We start from the raw sequence: 24,082 nt of genomic DNA on the forward strand, positions 1-24,082 counted from the left end.
GCAAGGACTAAGGGTCCCACAGATTAGTGCTGAGTTTTATTTGTATTTAATATGCAGGTAGTAGTACTTCCTGGTGAAACTGGAGAACTTTCAGTAAGCTCAGAAAGAATGGGATCATATGGATTTAATTCTCAATTTTGAACGCTAGAAAAGTTGGGTGTTTTCTTAAACTTGTATCCTACTATAGAAGATTTCATCCAGATTACACAGCGATTGCCAGGGCTTTATAATTTATTGTCTGGAGAAGTAATGGCTCAGAAAGAAGACACTAGCATTCCTAAAGTAAGTCCCCCAAAGATTTAAATTTTGGATACAGAAACTGAGGTTGTCTTGCCTTATGACAAAAGAGGTCTGAAACGGGTTGATACAAATAAATCACGAGAACAGAAGCACTGGAGAGGAGCAGAGTGAGGAAGACAGTCAAAGAGTCCTTAGCAAAATATGTAAACACTGCAGGTGGCCATGTTTCCCCTGCATAGAATTCCCCCCAAGAGCAATGGAACAGTACGTTTCCGAGCACAATTCAAAGTGTTGGTGTTGACCTTTAAAGCCCTAAACGGCCACGGTCCAGTATACCTGAGGGAGCATCTCCACCCCCATCGTTCTGCCTGGGCCTTCTGGCGGTTCCCTCACTGCGAGAAGCAAAACTACAGGGAACCAGGCATAAGGCCTTCTCGGTAGTGGCGCCTGCCCTGTGGAACTCTCTCCCTTCAGATGTCAAAGAGATAGACAACTACCAGACATTTAGAGGACATCTGAAGGCAGCCCTGTTTAGGGAAGCTTTTAATGTGTGACATTTTAATGTATTTTGATTTTTGTTGGAAGCCAACCAGAGTGGCTGGGGAAATCCAGCCAGATGGGCAGGGTATAAATTATTATTATTATTATTATTATTATTATTATTATTATTATTATTATTATTAAGTCCCTTCACTCCTTTTCTGCACATCCAAGGCACAGTGGCAAAGTGCCCACAAAATTAAGGTTTTCAGGCTGCAGGCAGCTGGATGCAGTATTTTTAAGTTTTACAATGGGGATAAGGTTGCCACCCATCCCTAGAAATATGTGGTCGTCCTTTTTTTGGGAGACAAATTTCTCCTGTCCTGTCGTGCTTTTTTCACATATTTGTGCTCATCCTCCTCCTCTTCCTGAAATCTGTGCGCACAGAGGGTGGATCCAGTGGGAGGAGGAGAGCAAGAGCCTGAGTGGGAGTTTGTGGGGGCAGAGAGTGAGGTCCATGAGGAGGGGAGCTGAGAGTGAAACTTATTGTGGGACATAGGGTGGAGCCAAGAGGAGGAGTTTGAGAGAGGGCAGAGGGTGGATCGTGGTGAACCAGAGAGGGGGTTTGCAGTGCCTGGGGGCCTGCTATGGTGGAGTCTCAGGTTTGATGAGGGCAGATGCAAATCTAACCAAGTTTAAATGTGCTTGAATAAATCCCCATTTTGCTTACTCTGCTACTGGAGAGCACAAATCTCTCTCCCAGGTCTCTAACAGATTCCTCCTCCATCCCTGCTTTGAAAAGAATGGGGGGTGATGGTTCTGCTATATAATCCAGTCATACTGAAAGCCATCATACTCTTTGCTACTTGCCACTGAGGAAGCTGTGGACTCACTTCTTTCTACAAAGTTTAGGGCTGTGCAGCATCGGAAGGCACTCAGAAATTCAGAGCAGATGAGACAACTGGCTGCATTGGTTTCAACAAGGCTTCAATACCATGGTTCTTAATAGAGAAGCAGAGAAGCTGTGAGTGTAGAGTTATGGTAACCATGAAAGCTATATGCAGAACATATATATCAATCTACCAAAGGTATATATCTATCTTTGCAAACCCTACCTAGTTAAAACGCTGCATTTTTCATATGCCTTGGACTTCTCAATCATGTGCAATTGATTCCTAAATGAGGAAAACTACCAATATGAAATTTCCAAAAGTTCTAATATCAAAGTCAGAGATGATCGGCATGGAAAATGAAGTTGGCTTTAATTCTTCACCTTAAATTTTTTTTAAAAAAATAATCTGTTTTTTAGCTCAATGTGCGAATTAGCTGGGGGCCGCTGCTGAATATTTGTATTGGATTAGGATATCTCTGAGAGCTTCAGATTCCAATGTAAATATTTTATACAGAGCTTCTTCAGAATTGATCTCCTTGTTGAGGCCTCTCTTCTGGCAGCTATGGTTTTTTTCAAAAACGCCTGCGGTAAATAAAAAACGTCTCGGTAAATAGCTATATCAGCATATTGGGAGGGGGAAGTCTCATGCCAGGCCCAACAAGACTCTGGGATGGACATAGCAGGGAAGGCTTCAATGTTGGCTCTAGATTTGGGAAGGCTCTTGTGTGAATGCTTTCCTCTCCTTCCCACTGCTCATCACTGCCTATTCACTTGTCCCCTCCCTCTGGGTCCACTTGCCCAGGAGATCAAGTCAAGAGATTGCTGGTCCTCCATCTCCATCTCCATGATCTTGTCCCTTGCCACATTCTTGGAGAGGGCAGACGGACAGGCAGCAAGGGAAAGGAGGTTTTTGTGCTCTGGAAATGAATGTTGGGTCCTTGTGTGGATTCAGCAGGTTCACTCCCAATATGAGTCCTAAAAAGGCTACCCAGAGACAGTGTCTCTTGTAGCATGAACACTCCTTGGCCTGCTGCAGAGTGAAGAAGCATGGAAGCAGAAAGAGCCTTTCCTCTTCCAATGAGGAAGAGTGAGGAATCAATTACCACATCATCCCCACTGATCCCAGGTACTGCCAGTTACATTAAAGCAGGATCGGGGGACTGGTGGGTCTCCAAATATTAGAGGACTACAACAACCACCATCTCTTACCACTGGCCATGAAGATTGGGGTTGATGGGAGTTGAAGTCCAATGAGATCTGGAGGGCCACAGATTCCCCAGTCTGGTGTGAAATGAATGAGCTCACAATGAGCCTTCCTTCCAGCAGTTGAGTAGGTACCAGATTCCTTTTAGAGAGCCAAAAAATAACACACATCCTACTTTGGGAGTAGAGGGGAGAAGGGCCCAATATGGATGCTACATTGTTCACAGCAAAAGAACAGGGTCATGAAAAAGAAACAAACAATGAAGTGGGAAACCATTTTTGGTTCCGTAAATGAAATTGGAAAGCAAGATCTCTAAATGAAGGTGAAGATGAAAAAGAAGAATTCAGAGTACTAAGAGAATGGCTTTTTTCTTGACCATATCACATCTTAACCTGGCACTTTGCCATTCAGGATTATGCAATTGGATGGGAACAATTCAGGAGTTAAAATTAATACATTTTCAGTTATGTGTGAAAATGACGGCTTAAGCAGCATGGATAAGAAAAGTAAAAGAAAGGATTTACTGTATATATAGTTTGCATGTGCATATAAAATTCTCAAAATCTGGAATGAAGAGTTCATCCAAAATTGACTTGCTTAAATAAATAAATGACTTGAATAATTTTCATATTTTTGGTCTGGCGATAAAAGGTGCTACTGAAGTAGCTTAAAGTATAATAAAAAAAATATGAGTCGGTCTACAGCTGTAGAAACAAATGTACCTTTGACAGCATGATTATTACTATCATTTGCTAACTTGAATTTATTATTTTAATGGTCTCATTTTTCATTCAATGAAATTCAAAGGCTCCCTGAAAAATCTAAGCTTTAAATAAAAGCACATTACATTAAATAAAAAGCACTACCTTCAACTTCTGGAGTCTTGTACCCTTAGGCACAACAGAAAGACCACCCTGTAGTGATTTCATATTCAGTTGTTTTGTTTTTGAAACTGCTTTATGGTGCCTTCTTTAATGCAGATGTTGTTATTAGTGTTTCAATGTGCTGGCCATTTCTGACATGGCCTTTGCGTTTGCCATATACACAAATTATAGAACCTACATTCTGATGACAACATGCGCATATGCTTGAATTTCTGTCTTGCACACCATAGCCATTCAGCTAGTATCTAAATCTGTTACGGCCTCAGGTTCAGAGACATACAGTATACTCCAGGATACGAACAGAGGTTCCACTGCACATGTGGAACTCTGGAATGAGCAGAGGTTTCCTCATATCCCACACGGTCAATGAATGTACCATGGTTGTTGAATTCCATTTGCTGAGCATTGTCCAGCACTGACGTTAATAGGGCAGAGCCACCTCACAAAGAAATTTCAAACGTGCATTGGCAATTGGCGATGTATTGGTGACACCACAAAACTTTTCACCAGAGTTCTAGAGTTCACAATTCTTTATATTACCCGAGTACAGTGACTTTTCTGGAGAAGGAACTGGCAGTCCACTCCAGTATTTTGCCAAGAAAACTCCATGGACATAAAAAAGGAGAAGCTTTGAGGAAAAAAGTGAGAGTTTCCAAGGCATGCTCTGGTTCATGGGGTCACGGAGAGTCGAACACGACTAAGACGACTAAACAACAACAACAGTGACTTTCACAAAACATTTGTCATTGTATTGTGCAACATTTTTAAAATCATCATTACAGTGCTGCAATTGGGATGGTGTTGGCTGACCACCGTTCCATTTTGTGACAACTTATGGTGGCATCAGGTGACTATCAGTTTGAGCCATCATTTTTAAAACCGTAGGGTTGTAGAATAAGTATGAATATCATTGGATGGTTTCAGTGTATGTTCATATTATGGAATGACATTTGGGGGATATGGTCTTTCAAAGATGGAGATGCCCTTTGGGATTATCAGCAGGAAAGGATCTGGATAAGTGTTTGATGAGAGCGGCCCCTGTCTATGGTTTTAATAAACAAAATCTCAATGCATAATCAAAACCCTTTAGGACAAATATGAGACAAGAAAAGATGTTAGGGAGGAATGTGGGAAGAAGCTGAGACACATTCTGAAGGGACTGTGGATTGTCTTCAGCCTCTGTTACATTTCTAGAAAAAGAATTATCTCCCCTCTCTGTCATTCCTGAAGAACATAATAAAATAATGCAATAGATTTTCAAGTGTTTCCTAATCCATTTAAATCTGTTGCCTTGTTGGGATGATACTTTGGCAACCCTGCTGCTGCAGCTCCTCTCAACAAGCAGGTGCAAAATTATTTACAGCCAATCCAGTAGGATAGGGAAAGAATGATGACATTCACTGAATGTTCTGTTGGACGGGGCATAGCTTTGCAAGTGGAAATGCTGCGGCCCAACAAAATGAAACTGTAGAGATTGCCAATGATGGCATTCTGAGGGATGATACGCATGGTCATTGAAACATAGTGGCATGTCTTTTTCTCCAGCTTGAATGCAAATTATCATTGTTACTATTTTTTCTGAGCTGGGATAGCTCAGTCAGTAGAGCATGGGGCTCTTGATCTCGGGGTCAAGCCTCACATTGGGTGAAAAGGGGGTTGGACTAGATGGTGTCCCTTCCAACTCTACAATTCTTTGATTCTATCATCATCATCATTTCTTTTTATCTCATCTTTCCTCCCAAAGGAGTCCAGGATAGCAAACAAGAAAAACAATACAAATGAAAACAAACAAGTTGTCACCACAACTATCATTTCAAAGTTGCCAGAATCAATGCCTTTCAGCTGCCAAATGCCTGGTGAACAGGGTTGTTGTTGTTCAGTCGTTTAGTCGTGTCCGACTCTTCGTGACCCCATGGACCAGAGCACGACAGGCACGCCTATCCTTCACTGCCTCCCGCAGTTTGGCCAAACTCATGTTAGTAGCTTCGAGAACACTGTTTGCTCAATTAGGTTCGCTCAATTAGGGATGGGGAGAAATTCAGTTCAGTTAATTTAAATGTGAATCTACCAGATTTGCAGTTTCTGAAACAATATGTGACCTGAAACACAATCATCCTTCCCTGACTTTTCCAATGCATTTCTACAACCAAGTAATGTACAGTGGTACCTCTGGTTACGAACTTAATTTGTTCCGGAGGTCCGTTCTTAAGCTGAAACTGTTCTTATCCTGAGGCGCGCTTTCGCTAATGGGGCCTTCTGCTGGTGGTGTGCAATTTCCGTTTGCATCCTGGGGCAAAGTTTGCAACCAGGAGCAGCTACTTCCGGGTTAGCGAAGCTCATAACCTGAACCGTTCGTAACCAGAAGTGTTTGTAACCAGAGGTACCACTGTATACAGAAATGCATGTGCTAAGGTAAAGTGTGTATAAAAGTATATGTATTTGTGAAACTAGCTTACAAAATATATGGGGAAATATAAATATTAGGGGAAATGTGCTTTCAAAAATGGGTATATTGGGCAAAATGGCATACAAACAATGGGTATGTTAGGCAATAAATTGCAGGAAGATGCTGGTGAATTTTCCTGAACATTATTCTCAAATGGCTGTGGAAATTTGGAGAGCTGGACTTAAGAATGAGAGAAACCAAAATGGACGGATTTGCTTGTGCCTTCCTGTGCTTCAAGTAAAACCCAAGGGAAGTCATGAGATACCACCTCCCATGGTGCCTTCTCAGGTCAGGATCCACAGGCAGTCAGGCAGGCTTAGGGGGCCACCTGGTAAACTCAAAAACCCGCACCTTCCAAAATTCTAAACAAATACTAAAGTGCCTTGAGAACGAGGCTGAAAAATGGAAGCCACTTCCACAGAGGAAGAAAAGAACAGAAGAAACCAAATGAGAAGTGTTTCAGTAATACACAAGCACTAAGGAAACTAATAACTCTTAGTAGCCATAAGGCATAGTTAGAAATGTTATCCAAACTAGGTTCTTTAAAGATCCAAACGCTTAAAAGTCTGCCATAGAATGGTTTAGAGTAGAGCGGCTGTTTTTATTGGGTTGTGTTCTCCCACCCCTAGTCTTTTCACCTTTGTGGGTGGCTGAAAAGTGAAACTTCATTTCAGGTGTTATAATCCGTTCTGGTGAGCCACTGGTGTCTGGAAGGGGCCGCATGGTTAAGGTAATTGCAGGAGCATTTGGAAAGGCTTTAGAGAAAGGTAGATTAAAACAAAGCCTATACCATCTCGTGTTTCCATCACGAGATGGAAGGGTCATGTGCACACCCCCAAATATGACATAAAAACTGAGGTATGCCACAAATAGAATTGCCAGTTAGTCGAAGTGAGAAGGAGACTGGAGGGCGGGGGTGGTGATCTTTGTTGCCTGTGGTCATTCACCTAAGATGTGATTCCACCGAAGCTGAGCTAACCATGAGTGAATTATACTTCATTGGTGTTATTTCTGATCGCCGCTGTAAAATCCAACAGAAAACTCGCACAGGAGAGATGAATGAACCATATGTAGTCTGAGTCCACACATTTCCCCCGCACAAGTCCCTGCTCCCACAACTGATCAGCAGACATTGAGCTAGACCCAGCTGACACCATGGGGCACAGCTCACGATCATCCCAAAGCTAAGGTATTATTTCATATTTGCCTCCCTTTCTCTAGTTCCACAGTCAGCTCCAGAATTCTGACATGATGCCATTTCATAAAACTAGCAAATGTATGAATGGATTTTTTAAAAAAAGTGAAGAGCAGGTGTGGGACCCCCAATCCAAATTAGGACTGTGGTGGTAGGCAAAGGGTTAAAGCCTCACTTCCCCTCCCCTCCCCATTCCCAAACTGGATTGGGAACCCAACTGCTGTTTATTTTTTAAAGCTATTCATGTAATTGCTAATTTAGTGGATGGCATCATGTTTTCTTTGGACCCTAAGAAAAAGAACAAAGTGGATGAAGGCTTTCATACGATGAAGGGTTTTGCAATCTGCAGCTCCTGTCTTTGTAGCCTTTTCACTATATTTTCGTATTATTTTTGTTAATCCCGGTTTTGTGGCTCTGTTACTTTCATGTGCATGTAAACAAGCCAGTCATTCTGGAAACTCAGCAAAGTTCAATGTTGATGAATCTTATCGTGAGGCTCATCTTAGCTCTTTGAAGTGAAGATGAAGGACTTGTAAGCTCCAATATTGTTTTTGTATCCTATGGACTATGCAGGGCAAGATTAACCAGATAACACTGGAAGATTCAGGACAGACAAAAGGAAGAACTTCTTCATGAAGCACATAGTCAAACTCCGAGATTCAGTACCACAATATATAGTGGTGTCCGCTAACCTGGATGGGTTTAAAGGGGGCTTAGGAAAGTTCATGGAGGTTAAGGCTATCAGTAACTGCCAGCCATGATGGCTATGTTATTTTTCCAGTATAGGAAAGCAGTATGGTGGGTTTGATTTATTTATATACTACTTTGTAGCCCCAAGGCCCTCCAACAGTGAACAACATTGATGCATATTGATACAAAAGAAAATACAAGAAAAGTACAATACAATACAATACAATACAATACAATACAATACAATACAATACAATAGAACAATAGAAACCCAGGCCTTTGTCCTTACCTGGACACCCCAGGGGCTGAATCTGGGATGGACCTTCTGCGTGCAGATGCTCTACCACTGAGCTATGGCCTCTTCCCCGTTGATTGATGCTTGCATTTTCCACCAGTCAGATCCACATTTATCAAGGAAGGCAATATAAAACAGTGGTAGGCTTGTCAATGGCCAACATCATGAAGAAAAAATAATAGCATGCCTCTGAAACCCAGTTGCTGGGGAACATATATGGGAAGGAGACTATTGTACTCAAGTTATGCTTGCAGGCTTCCAACAGGCCTCTGGCTGGAGCAAGATATTGAACTAGATGGGTTTTAGGTCTGATTCATGGGGACTCTCCTGACATTCCTATGTTCTGTCCTAGCCATACCAGCATCACCACTACATCTGCAGATATTTTCCACTGTTTTATTGGGTTTTTCTTTGGGTTGTTATTCCACTTGCCAGACAGACTGCTCTTTCTAGCAAAGCAGCAACTGTGGCCAATAAAAGGGAAAACACATCATTGTAATGTCAGTGATGCTCAGTTTATTTCCATGGCTTTTGAATTACATTTGGGAGGACGCTGCTGGCAAGGGTTCTTGGCCCTGGCAGAGGTGTAAATCCTTGGTCGGAGGATTTAAGGCTGGCTCTGTGGGCGCTGGAGAGCTACAGCCCCCTTTCAAGTTGAGTGGGGACACCTTGGGTTGGGTAGGGAGCTGGGGAAGGGGAATCCTAATACTGCGGGGTGTCCCCAAGTTACAAAAGCTGCAGTGTTGCAAGCTCCACCTGCCTGACAATGCTCAAAGGGCTCTCTGTGGACAACGCAGAAGATGACTTCATCTTGTCTGCGAGGGCTCTGTGCACTTCATGCTAACACAATGTGAGTGCCCTGCCCAGGCGAGCAAAATCGCATGCCAAGAAAAGTAACCTCCTGCAAAACGGTGGAAATTCGGCAAGCTGAGAAGACTTACGTCATCTCCCTTGTTTTGCATCATGTAGTCTATGCTGCAGGTTGTTGTTATTTTGCATGCTTCTTTCTGGTATTGTACAGAGTAGGGAGGGAAGAGGAGCTGTGCCATGCAGGGAAGCTCTGAGACCCAGCTACTACAGAAAATCTTATTCAGCCGCTTCTCAGCCAGAGGCCTCAGCTCAGCGGTAGAATGCTTGCTTTGCTATTGCTATTCCTAGTCAGTAGGCATGGGTATTATTAGCCGGGGGTGGGCAATGTACAACTGTTGGCCTAATTTCACATGGCTTACAAGAAGTGGTGGAAAAACGGGGAGTCATGACAGAAAGAGAGAGAGAAAGGAACTGGCCCTTTGGTTTGGGTCCCGCCCAATTTTGGCACCAGCTGTCAGGGATTTGGCAGAGGAGGAACGGTAGAGACCGCCTCCGCCTCCTGACCCTTCCAGGGAGGAGGAAGAAGACAGTATAGATTTACAACAGGGGTTTGAGGGACGTAGCAGCTCAGAGGCAGATGAGAGGTGAAGCTGGGAAATCACGGGAGAGCCAGAACACTACCCAGCTGACAAGTTGTCATTAGAAAGCATTCCAGATCCTCCATCTCCCAGAACCTGGCGAGCCTTAAAAGTAGAGAGTGAAGAGCTCAAAGACAGAGGGCACTTAGTGGCATCCATAGAGGAGGTGGTGATGATGACGAATGAGGAAGTGGGAGAGATGGTGGGGTGTAGAGATTCATTTGGAACAATGCCATTATCCAAAAGAGGCTGGGTTCTATAGCCTCTCCCTGTAAAGATTGAAATAAAAAGGATGGTAAGAAACTTTCCTTGTCTTTATACTTTCCTGGGCAACCAACCAGGAGCAGAAGACAGCATCCTGACACCAGCTAAAGATGGTGAAGAAATTCAGATTGGTTTGCATTATGATGATGATGATTTATTAATTAATAAAAATTTAATATGACTCTACCAAGTTTGCATTTTCTGAAACAATTTGTGAATCAAAACACAACAATTCTTCCAAATTTGCACTTCCCCAAATTATGTGAGGCAGTTCTCTAACCAAATAATTGTGCAACTGAGTGAGAGGCAGGGAAGGTGAGAGGCCAGAAGAAGAAAGGAAAGCTCCCAGGTGAGAACTGGGAGGGTCCACCAATTTCTGCGTGAGACAAGGTTTAAGAGCTACCTTTGAGGGAGGACTCTCATCTTCTTTTCTCTTTCTTTCGCTGTGCTTGTTTTTATTTAGATTAGTTTCTTTTATCTTGTTGTGTTATGAAAAAGCTTTAATAACATCTTTATTTTTGAAAATGTGCAACACACTGCGTATACAGTCATACCTCTGGTTACGATAGCTGCGGGTTGCGTTTTTTCACATTACGAACGTAGCAAACCCGCTCGGGTTGCGGACTTTTTGGGGTGCGAACGGCACCCCGGAATGGATCGTGTCCACAACCCGAGGTACCACTGTACTCAGGGACGATACTTTCAAAATTGTGTATCTTAAGCAAAATTACATACAAAAGTAAGTGTCAGGGCTGGAAGCTGCTCCCTTCACAAGAAACCATGGCAGACTGCTGACGGTTTTATAGTCTTTATTTACAACTATATACAGAAGGCATAATCCATCGATCCAAGTCACTCACTTCAGATACAGCTAATGGCTTCTTCTTCCTCCTTCAGCACCTAAATTGCAGGAACTCAGAGCCCCGCCTCTGACCCTGTCTTTTGTCTCCCAGAAGCCGTAGTAAATCTCCCGCCCCCATCCAATTCAGAGATTAACCCTTGCGGTGCCTGTAAATCAGCCTGTTCACCCCCCACCTCTTCCTGGTTCTCGGGTCCTGTTGGAGTTGACACTGCCCCACTGGGCTCTTCTCCCTCCTCTTCCGCATACACGTATTCCTCTTCTGCTCCTGTCTCTAAGCGCCCATGCTCAGCTATGTCTGGGGACTCAGAACATCCTGGTTCTGCCCTGACAGTAAATATATTAAGAGAAACTGGCACTAAAAAGCTGACAAATTTTCACAAAGACTGGTTCACAAAGATGGTGTAGTTTGAGAATTTAAGATTAAAAAAAAAAAACAGGTCCACTGCTCTTAAGTGAAGTATCAGTTAAGCCACTAAAAAGATGCATGCAAATATAACTTACATACTTACTACATAAAGAACTTATATTCTTTTTAAATATAGCATCTGAACAATATTACCTAAATCAAATGCAGTCTAGAAATACTATCATCTGTGTGGATTTTTTCCTTGATTTTAAGTTCACATGTGTGTTTGAGAGCTTTTCCAGGTGAAATTAAGGGAAATCTATTTTTCTTCAATAACAACAATACTTTGAAAAGGACAGTTGCCATGAAAGCTAGCATGCGACTCTTCACCTGACAATTGAAATGTTCTTTTAGTGAATGGTTTCCTCTTGCCCTGGTGAAATCCATGTGCTTGCTTGCATAGAGATTGAAATATCCAACAAAACAGTTTATAAAATATGTTTCCCCAAATATAAGGTCTCTGCAGGTGGCCAGCTATTGGAGCCAGGAGCAAAGTTTGCTCACACAGATAAAAGTTTGCAAAGGTTTGTGGCTTACTGAGTCTTCAGCCTGAAGCAACTAGTTTCCCTCTGCTCAGGTTCTCAGGCTATACATAGTCCTAATTCTGCCCCCATCAATAACTCAATGGCCAAGAAACAAATAATCTGTTGAGCAGTGGGAATTGCTGTATTTTATTTTTTTAATGACCCATAAAGCTGCAGCTGCACCTGTACTCCAATTGTCAGATGCATATATAACTTCTGGCCAAAAATTCTATAGCATTGCTCCCTCGTTAAAATTATTTGCTTGTTCTCACTGCCTTCCTTGCATCCCTGTGGCATTAAGTTGTTTTTAAATAGCAAACTAAGAAAATGAGAATGTCCTTCTGTTCATTCCATGGATCTATTGCTCTGTTGCAGTAAGAGTCAGTGTGAGTCCTCTTTTCCCCATAGAAACTCTGCACCCTGAGTAATATCCAACCCTGTCCCTCTGCTCATGCATGGGTCTTTGTGCCACTGGAGGCTTTCTGGTGAGGTGGTGTCAGGCTTCAAAGAATTGGCTTCCTCCCCACCTTTGGCAGTAGATAAGCAGAACAAAGGAAAATGAGTCTTCCTACCAGTTAGAATCCTTGATGATCACAGCAAGAGAACAAAGAATCCCTTCCTAGGAATGGCGGTGCTCCCAATTAAGGGTTCCACCCACTTCTTCCCAAGTCACCCATGTCACTACACCACCTTGTAACCTGTTCTCTAAACCACAGTGCTTTCTGTGCTGCCACGTTATCAGCTCTTCTTGACTTTGGGCTGAGCAGATGGATGCTTTCCAGAGACAGTGAATCTGTTAACTCTCTCTCTCCCAGTGCATCTTCTCCTAGCTGTTCCCCATCCAGTACTTCCCAGCTTCTACCTTCTGAACTATGTCCCTCTGCAAACCACTATCCCAAATCTATACTGTCCTCCTGATGAGGAGCAGAGGGAGGGGGAGGCTCCCACCATCCCTCCTCAGTGCAGTCCTCCTCAGCGTGGTCCGTGACAAGTGGCTTGTTTCTTGCTGTCCCCCTTTTCTCCTGCACCACATCCCATGCTGCTTCTTTCCATTCACAACTCCCCCGGCCCTTCCATGAATGGATGGAGACAGCTGGATACAATTGCCTGCCCCTTTGAATAAAATCCATCCCAAAGTGGAGGATGACATGTTCCAAAGCCTCTATTTAAGTGGTGACATCATTTCAACGATGCTTTCAGTTTCAGGAAAGGAATCTCAAAGGGATTTGCAGACTCATCAAACCAATTTTCAGTACCAAGTAGAAGATCCTATACAAAATGTACATTTAAGGCACCAAGATTAACTGGGGGAGGGGATATTATCTTTGACATAAAAATATTACAGATGAAAGTCAAATACAAAAATACAGTAATTCCCAACAACACAGCATCACTAGCAACCAAAGTATCTGAAATAGTGACTGCACTGCCCCCCCCGTAACCTCTCTTATAGAAGGAAAGAGACCTGCAACAAAATTTTGCAGGGTGGAGAGCTCCTGTTTAGTGTTCCAGTCATTCAGCCATGCCCCCATGTGCTATTTCATCCTTCCTCTCGCCCAGTTTCCCACCATCATTCAGTGTCAAACTTTTCTGGCCCCTGCGCATACACGGTCCTGATCGGGTTGTTTTGTGGTTCTCCCACCTTAAAGTGTCCCTCCCCCAAGATTGTTTGTACTATGTACTGCAAGCTCTGAGATTCTCCAAACTCTCTCATGCATGGATAGTACCACTTTAGCTACATAAGGATCCACACTCAGCTCCAATCTTTGGAAACACAGGGAATTATTAACATCCAAGTAGTTTCTTTTCAAATGCTCGCATGAAACATGACAAAGAAAATGTCATATTTATCTCTGGATGGTTACGGAAAACCATCAAACGTGGTATGGAGCATGAAAAAAGCTAGTTTAATGGCCTTAACATACCTGAGGTAAAACTACCGTAATAGGAAATGAGATGTTTGAGACAAATATTTTACATATGTAGAAAGATTTTTTTTAACAGAAGACATCTGAAAATGGTCAGATGACACTGTTATCACTTAATCTCTAATTGTGTTATTTTATGTTGACATTCTTCTCCATGTTCAGAACACAGAGTACAACACAAATCTTGCCTGAAGGACTTTATCACCCAGAAAACCATCATGTCAGAAAGTGACAAGCGAAAAGAAAAATAAATATTAAACAATCCTATTTCTGAGGTTATTTGAAATATTTGCCACTTTCCATGTTTATAAATCCATTATATCTTGTTCTTTAAACAGGGTATATGTTAGAACACAGTGTGATCCTGGAAATAAATCGAGACATAGATACTTTATTTTTCCTTTTTTTCCCCTTTTGCTATATATTCACAGCTTCCTTGTGCTACCATGAAACTGTATATTGAAGGGCATCTTAGGAGACTTAGAAAGAAGGAAGATTAGTAGAAGAGTTACTTAGAACACAGTGGCACTTACCGGTAACCTCCAAAAAACAACAACCCCATGCATAGAGTCAGGCAGTAGGTGGTAAGAGAAGCAGTGGATTCGCAGTATTCTTACTTCCCTGGATGTTTCGACATTCTTAATGAAGGCTTGTTGTTGCTGTTATATTTATTTATACTCTGCCTTTTTCCCTGACAGCGACTCAAAGCAGATTACAGATAAAATAAGAACAAACAACAATCAAACATTAATAGAATCATAGAATTGTAGAGTTCAAAGGGACCCCAAGGGTCCTCTGGTCCAACCGCCTGTGATGCAGGAATCTCAACTAAAGCATCCATGACAGATGACTATCCAACTTCTGCTTAAAAACCTCCAATGAAGGAGAGTCCACTACCTTCCAAGGCAGTTGGTTCCACTGTCGAACAGCTCTCACTGTCACAAAGTTCTTCCTGTTGTTTAGTCAGAATCTCCTTTCGTATAACGTGAATCCATTGGTACAGGTGCTACTCTTCAGAGCAGGAGAAAACAAGCATGCTCTCTCCCCCATGTGACAGCCCCTTAGATATCTGAAGATGGCTATCATAACTCCTTGCAGTCTCCTCTTTACCAGGCTAAACCTCCAGAAGGGAGTTGCTGCCATGGGTATTATGTCTGTCTGTGTTGCATGGTTAACAGTGTTGCATAAATTGTAATTGTTTCACTGATGATTTGTTAATTATGTTATATGATTTATGCTGTATTTGTGATGTTCTATCATGTCATCATCATTTATTTATTATTTATTGTTTGCAAACCGCTTTGTGATTCCTTTGAAAAGTGGCATAGAGATATAATTGTTGTTTAGTCGTGTCCGACTCTTCGTGACCCCATGGAGCACGCCAGGCACTTCTGTCTTTCACTGCCTCCCGCAGTTTGGTCAAACTCATGTTGCTAACTTCGAGAACACTGTCCAACCATCTTGTCTTCTGTCATCCCCTTCTCCTTGTGCCCTCAATCTTTCCCAACATCAGGGTCTTTCCAGGGAGTCTTCTCTTCTCATGAGGTGGCCAAAGTATTGTAGCCTCAGCTTCAGGATCTGTCCTTCCAGTGAGCACTCAGGGCTGATTTCCTACAGAATGGATAGGTTTGATCTTCTTGCACTCCATGGGACTCTCAAGAGTCTCAATCAATCCCCAGTTACAGGTAGGTAGCTGTGTTGGTCTGCCATAGTCAAAACAAAATAAAATAAAAAATTCCTTCCAGTACATGAAAGCTCATACCAAGAACAAACTTAGTTGGTCTCTAAGGTGCTACTGGAAGGAATTTTTAATCAATCCCCAGTGAGCTTTTAACAAACCCCTGGGCAGTTCAGGGCCAACAGTGGAGATGAAGGTCATGAAACATCCAGGGAACCACCACCCCTGATGAGAGGGACATGAAAACTGCCCCTTCTTTCCTTGCCAATCAATTCAGCAACAATGATAAAAGGAGAATACTGTAGGTAAAAGAACCAAATCCTATTTTCAACCATGTCAAACTCAAATTATCCTGCTTCTTTCCATTGCAACTTTGGTATGCTTTGACAGATTTAGCAAGTGCTCTCTGTCATAACCACAGTACCTTGGACTACTACCATCTCCACATTTATTGACCTTCTGAATCCTCTGTGTGTGTGTCATCGGAGAAAATGTAGGCACATCTTTCTCTTGTTCCCTTCCTCCAATATAAAGAACTGTGGCTTCCCATAGCTTTGGAACATGTTGTATTTGTTTATTGCTTTAAAATATATTGACATGGAGGGAAAGTGTCTAGGAACATACATTTAATCAACTGCAGATGTTGCAGAAAATTATCCAGAGTTGTCTTCATCCAAAAATGCTGGCAGCCGAAGTCTCAAGTATAATTGGCAATCACACTGTACTTCCCCCCACCCCTTATTTACCCTGTTTAATGGATTAGGCTTTCTAAATTCAAAAAAGGGAGGAATTGCCTTGGGTGCACACCTGGACTCCAGTAAATTAAAATTTAGCTCCAGTTTAGAGAGGAGAGTTATCATTACCTGCTTTAGAATATGAATTTTGATTCACACTGCTTAGCTGTGTTACAAATTGAGTCATTTTTAAAAGCTGAACAGACTGTTTTCTGCATCACTGTTCTCTCTGTTAGAGTTAATGCTCTCAATCAGCCTTCTCCAGCTTTGTGCCATTCATATATATGGGGGACTTCATCTCCCATCAGCCTTAAGCAACATGGCCAGTGGCCAAGGGTTATGGGACTTGTAGTCCAAAAAATCTGGAGGGCACCATGTTGGAGAAAGGCTGTGCTCAATAATTATTTGCAAACATCTTCTGTCGTTCCTGTTCCCAGATCTCAAATATTGTTTTCCCTCGGTTGCATTTGTCTAGACGATACATGCATGATTGAATTTCCAAGCAGCTGAGCTGAGACTTCAATTACCATGAGCCAGTATGATAAGGCACATGTGCACCGCGCTATTTGCATGTGTGCATCAACATAACAAGTCATGAAAGATCTCCTCAAATCAGCTGCCCACCCTGGCAAATGCTGATCTAAATATTTCTCAACTGAGCTATTTAGTTTGTGCAGAAAAGGTGGGGATGGCATGATCAGAGGTGCATACCAGTATGCATTGTGTGGAAAAAGCAGATCTTATAATACCACAGACCAGGATCATCCAATAAAGATAAGGGGTGGGAGATCCAAGAATGGAAGTAAAGGTAAATTTAGGTCCAGTCGCGGACGACTCTGGGGTTGTGGCTCTCATCTTGCTTTAATGGCCAAGGGAGCTGGCGTACAGTTTCCAGGTCATGTGGCCAGTATGACTAAGCCGCTTCTGGTGAACCAGAGCAGCACACGGAAACGCCGTTTACCTTCCTGCCAGAGCAGTACCTATTTATCTACTTGCACTTTGATGTGCTTTCGAATTGTTAGGTGGGCAGGAGCTGGGACCGAGCAATGGGAACTCATCCCGTCACGGGGATTCGAACCACCCACCTTCTGATTGGGAAGCCCTAGGCTGTGTGGTTTAGACCACAGCGCCACCTGCATCCTAAGAATGGAAGTACTTCTTAGCAAAACACTTAGTTAAACAATGGAATTCACTGTCAAAGGATGCAGTGGTGACCACCGACGTGAATCATTTCAAAAAGGGGTTGGTTGTACACATTTATATATTAGGCAAGTAGCCAGCACAAATTCATGGAGGATGCAGCTATCAATGCCTACTAGTCATGATGGCTGTGCACTACTTCCCTGAACAATTCTGGGAATAATTGGTTATACAACACCCTTCTATTAATTCCCTGGCTGAAGAGGAGTCACACTGAAAGCGCTGCCCCTCCATCATCTCCCTATACCATCTCATATTCACTACCATGCCATATCGCTAACTGGCAACAATGACCATGGTTGACTTTGGAGCAGAACAACACTGTGAGCAAATATTTCCCAGGGAAGTGAGGCTTGAACACCCCCAAAGCACTCTTTCAAGGTGTTTCAGACGGTCCCTGACTAGCACAACCTGAAAGGGCTACCTGTTTGCTGGTCAGAGCCTGGCATGTAGCCCCTGTGCTCTGTCCATGGTCCTGACATCTCTACTGCCATCTCAGAGCCCTGACTGGAACTTCACTCGCTTTCTGCTTGTCGATATCTGAAGTTGCTTCCTTCCAAAACTGAAGGTTCTTCTCAAAAGCCTGTCTCACCACTAGTCCACCACTTTCATGCACCTTGAACAGTGATGTCAATAAACTAGTGGGAAGTTCTCCATTGCAAGCTACATTGAAATGAACAATGCTGTGTCTTTGTCCACAACTTCCATTCATTTTGCAACAAGAGTTCCCAGGAGACTAGGCCTTTGGGACAGATCTGCCTGGAGAACTGGTTCATGCCTACTGTGCAAATTGAAAAAAGGTAGCCAGAGGGATCAGTTGTGCATAGTACAGTGAAGGGATCGACATGCAGATGGAACAATCCATAGCACATAGTGCAGGGTCCATGAAATAAAACAGCACAAAATCTGATGCCTCAAAAATGTCCTGGAAACCAAATGTTCTCCAGGACGTGATGAGTCTCTGACCTGATCACTTGTGGCTAGCTTTGGAAGGAACATGAACCATACGAAAATGCTGATGAGGTGCCATACCTAGTGTTATACCAGCTTGTGTGAGAATAAAGCCTAAGCTCACTCTTCCATGGACATGGAACTCTCATTATATTCTCTCTTATTTTTATCCTGTCTGGTACTTAAACAAAAAGAAGAAGAAGAAGAATACAGAAAACTTCTGCATTATGATTTTATTTAGCAGCTGGCAGCTATGGACATTTCTTTGCAAGTAAATGGCCAAGTTTGTAACGATTTCCAAAAGCTCCAACATTCTATACATTGTGCTTTAATTTTCTAGTCCCAGGGAGCATTCTGGACCTTTTGCAGTTTGTACCTGCTATTTCGAACAACCCTTGCCCTGAAAATCCCAGGATAGTCTGGCCCTCACCAACGGTCCGCGCCTCAAATCACATTGCTCTTGTCAGAATTGGATATAGAATGGATGCTATGAAGTGGAAGTGGAACACTTCTTAAGCTGCTGTATGACTCCCTCAACGCACACACATGCAACTCACTGCTCCGTAAACTTAAGTTTCATTCAATGTTTTTGACATGAGGGGTCCTTCCAAAACACTAGATGTTAGGCCAGAAATCCAGTTTAATTTCTACAGCCCTCATTTTGAACAAAATATATACACTATTGCTCAACTGCTTGAGACACATTAAATTAGTCTCAGAACAACTTAAACAATCTGAGGCTTGGCAACTGAACAACTATCACTTTTTTAAATTGGAACAAAATGACAGATGATTGGGGAAATCTAATTTAAGATTCCTTAGCCCACATCTATTTGCCAACTGGCTCTATTTACCAAGGGCAGAATCCTCCTGGACGTTTTCCTGTGCTTTGAAAATGAATGGGCACAAAAGCACTTCTGTGCCAAAACTTTCCAGAAGGCTGTGCCTCCAAACAGAAGAAAAGAAAAATTCCCATTATTCAACTCATTTCAGAATAAATGTAAATTCAGGAGAAGTGCCCAAGGTCAAAATGGAAGAAAGGCACAGATGCTCTCCAAATTTAAACCACTTTAAATGTGGTGGGTTTCACCACCAGGCTGTTGACCCTGTAGTTTAATGAGGCTGTGGTGAGAGGTCACTGTTAGATGTACCTAATCTCCTCAAATACACATTTCTGGATTCCTTGAGGAGATAAGAAGGAGCCATCAGGGGTTTTTTGTGTGAGTGTGTGATTCTATAGTCACTAGGAGGTTGTCCCAGAAGCCTTAGGACAGGCATAGGCAAACTCGCCCCTCCAGATGTTTTGGGACTACAATTCCCATCATCCCTGACCACTGGTCCTGTTAGCTAGGGATGATGGGAGTTGTAGTCCCAAAACATCTGGAGGGCCAAGTTTGCCTATGCCTGCCTTAGGATGCATCAGGGCTAAGAGGGAAGTCCGCTTCTGGGGAAGGATGTCTGCCTTCATCTCTTCTCTTTTGCCCCTGATAAGGAGAGAAACCTACCATAATCACTGTTGCCTTTACTGACAACCTTTACTGGACAGCCACGGTCTTGCGGTTTTCCATGGGAAGAAGGTTAAGTGGCTGCAGATAATAATGACTGAAAACACTTGCTCTAATTAATTCAAAATGATATTTAGAACATCCCAAATAATCTGCACATGTAAGCTTTAGGGAGACATCCAAGCCGGAGATGGTCAGAAAGATATTGTTTTGAAAAGCAGAGTTTCTAAACCACAAAATAAAGAGAACATAATTCTCATTTCCGAGCAACACAACCATACCAGAGGCAAATAATGTCATAAATATACACTCAAATGTATACCATGAAAGAACTTCACATACCAAGATCTTTCAGGTGATACTGCTACATTATCTAATTTCCTCTTAGGATGGGAGCTTTTGGTGGTCCCAGTAAGGTGACCCCAATGAGGACAAAATGAAAGTAATAATTGTGTTTCACAGATACAGTTTATGCATCTTATAGTAAGGATCATTTGGGAAATTATATTTTGTATTCAAATGCTGGTGCCACAGTATAAAACATGGCTCTGCTTGGGCTCTTTAGATTAGCCCCCTATTTGCTTTGGATTGCTTTGGGGGAAGGGATTGCCATGACTTGAACCCCAATTCTGAAGCAATACTCAGAAACCCAAAGCTTGGGTCCTCCCATTAACTTGCATTGGCAAACCAAAATGGCCAGTGTGTGTGTGTGTGTGTGTGTGTGTGTGTGTGTGTGTGTGATACAGGTGCATGAAACCTGCAGACATGGTAGCTCTCCAGCAGGGGTTAACCCTGCAAAACTTCAGATAAATTTCAGATCCTAGTTCTCAAAAGTACTTTCAATACAGCAAGGAATGTTTGGCAGACTTGCCCAATGCACGCTTTCACTATTCTGCTGGGCAGATATTGATGCATCAGATCCAGACCCTCCTAGTATCCCTATTTTCTAGGGACATCCCAGATTTAGAGAAACCATCCCCGTTTCTGAATTGATCCTGCTGTTCCTTGGGATGCCCCTATTTTCATTGGAGAGATGTTGGAGGGCATGGAGTTATCCAACCCCCAAGCCATCTGAAGGCAGCCTTGTATAGGAAAGTGGGGTTTTTTTTAAAAAAAAAAAGTTTAATGTTTTATTATGTTATTATAAATGGTGGAAGCCGTCCAGAGTGGCTGAGGCAAACCAATAAGATGTGTGGGGTTATACAGGTGAAACTCGAAAAATTTGAATATCGTTGAAAGGTTCATTTCTTTCAGTAATTCAACTTAAAAGGTGAAACTAATATGAGAGATAGACTCATGACATGCAAAGCGAGATATGTCAAGCCTTTATTTGTTATTATTGTGATGGTTATGGCGTACAGCTGATGAGAACCCCAAATTAGCAATTTCAACTTTGGGGTTTTCATCAGCTGTACATCATAATAATCACAATTATAACAAGCAAAGGCTTGACATATCTCGCTTTGCATGTCATGAGTCTATCTCATATATTAAACTCCAGTAGCTAATGAAAACAATTGCTTACATAAATTGACTTTTCCATGATATTCTCATTTTTCAAGTTTCACCTGTAAAAAAGTAAAATTATCATTATGGAATGGGACTTCCCCATTTTCATTGGAAAAATGTTGGAGGGTATGCAGATCCCCTCTAGTCCTCCTCCTCAGACTTCTGATCTTTAGAAATACTTGTGAGAAGAAAGGAAGGAACACACCACCTGCACATCTTCTACCCTTAGACAGCTGCATTACTGATCTGTTATCCTGGCCTACACTGCAGCTGCTGAAATATTCTCCAAGGGACCCCAGGGACTTCTTGGAAAAAGAAAGAGGTTGCAAAGCATCAAGACTTCAATCACTTACTAGCTTCTTCACCAGGGAAACCCTAATATTATACTACATATAAGCTGTTACAGCATTTCTATTGTTGCTGCAAGATTTCTTGTTCATTGTCATTCTGTAACCAAGTAGACATTTTGGTTTTTGCCACAAACAAGAATTCACATTAATTGGATTTACGGATGATGCAAGCTTGAAAAACCTCTGGTTTTTCTTCTTTTGCAATAATCATAAATCCAAATTCCTCTTAGCATTCCCAGACAACCACTCAGGTTACACCATGTCTGAATCACTCCATTTTTAAAATAATTGAAATATGGTCATTTCACTAAAGAATTGTTTGTGTAAATAGTCTGGCTCAGCGGAGCTCCTGCGGAAAGCAGGAAGGCGGCTTCTCATGAAACCTTGCTCGGCCATCTTTTAAAGTTTTTCATTTTCACCAAAGTTACCAAACTGCACCCTGTAATATTCTCCCAGACTTTTCTCTCCTTTCAATAATGAACCCATACGGATTTACCCACAAAAATCCACTCTAGACCCTGTATAATTATTTGCCAACATTGCAGATACCTTCAAATTATTTTATATAACCTATAAAATGAAAACACTTAAAAATACTCTCTTGGATTTAGAAATCTATGTAAAATTAGATGCAAATTAAGAGGGTTTTTCTCAGTTTCATCCAATCTGAAAAGCAACACAGAGGATTGGCTAGTTGAAGCACATGGGGTGCGATGGATTGCACTGATTGGCTAGAGTGGGAATTTGCCACAATGACTGCGGTCTTCTATTCCCCATAAACATCAAGCTACAAGAAGGAGCAGCCAGTAAACACCCCCCACACACCCTATTTAACTAGAATGGAATTAGATACAAAGAAAAAGCTGGCAAAGGAATCTATAAACTATAATCAGTACCAGGAAAATGAATACACTGGGCAGATTAGGGTTAGTAAATCTTCATATCGCCCCTTCATCCCACAGCACAAAAATGCACAGCATGTGTAAAAATGAAAAATATAATTAAAACAAAACAAAGGAAATATTTGGGGGTGGGAGCCAGCAATGGGAAGGGGAATAGCCCCCATTCTCTTTCCTATCTGGCAACAGTCACCATCAGAAAAGAGAACAGTTATTGGCCAATTCAATGTTTCCAGCCTGATACTACTTTTGCAAAAGCATGGGTTTGTCACAAGTCATTCAGTCTCAATATGCATGCCAAAGCATAATGCATTGACCTAGAATGCAAATGAAAAACAAGGAAGGATTATAACTTTGTGACTCAGTGTTTTGATCCAGGGTGAAGGACTGAATTTCCCAGCTCTCTTTGGGTAGGAATTTTGGGTTATCGGTTGAGTCCATATGGTTCTAGTAATAAATGTGGGTCACACTGTCTGAGATAGAAACCTAGTCTGCCTTCATGAGATGTGCTACTATTATGACACTTGGGGGTGGGGGACTAGTAAAGAGGAGGTAAACAAACAAAGCATGCAGCAAAATTCCAAACTTCTGGTCCACAAATATTTACTAATGCAAAGCTGACAGACCTGCTGCTTAAGTTCTGAAGTCGCCAAAAATCTCAGTCCAAACTGCCTTGACATCATTTCCCAAAATATTAAGCACAAAGGTCAGATTCAGGTATGTCACTCATGCTGGGTAATGCCTTCCTCTATATATGCTCCATTGACCTTACTTGCACCATTCATAAAATTCTGACCCATCCAGACACGAGAATGGCAACAGCATTTTGAGGATGAGAATGAAAGCTCTGGGCGGTATCCAACGAATGCATCCCGCCAGTGCAAGAATTTCCACTTGCACAATGGAACTTCCTCCTCTTCCCACTGTCTAGCCCACCATTCGTTTTGGGGATTATCTATTAATATTTTTAATTGTTTTGTAATAAATTCTTATATGATCCTATATATGTCTATTCTGGACAACGTTTTTAAAAACAAACCAACCAACTAACCTGATGGTCTTTTCATCATGGTGTAGACCAGGCATGTCCAACAGGTAGATCGTGATCTACTGGTAGATCACTGTACGTCTCTGGTAGATCACTGGCAATCCCCAAAGAAACTCAGCAACTTTGGCTCCCCTTAAAAAAGCTCTACATCTTTGCCCTGAAGCCCCCAAATCAGGGCTTTCCTTCCTAAAAAAAAAAGCTCAACTTTTACCCGAACCCCCCAAAACATGGATGACTTTCCTTCCTAAAAAAAGCTGAACAACCTCGACCTGAAACCCCAAAAAGGGGGTTTTTAACTGCCAGTTTTTAACTCTGTGAGTAGATCACAGTCTCTTGGAAGTTGGCCACTCCTGGTGTAGACACACACACCACAAATTGCTCCTATATGTATTGATAAGAAATATAATCAGAGAACAATGACCCTTGAACAGAAAGCTTCCATTTAGAATC

This window comes from Lacerta agilis, chromosome 3 (assembly GCF_009819535.1).
Source record: "Lacerta agilis isolate rLacAgi1 chromosome 3, rLacAgi1.pri, whole genome shotgun sequence".
Taxonomy (NCBI): Eukaryota; Metazoa; Chordata; class Lepidosauria; order Squamata; family Lacertidae; genus Lacerta; species Lacerta agilis.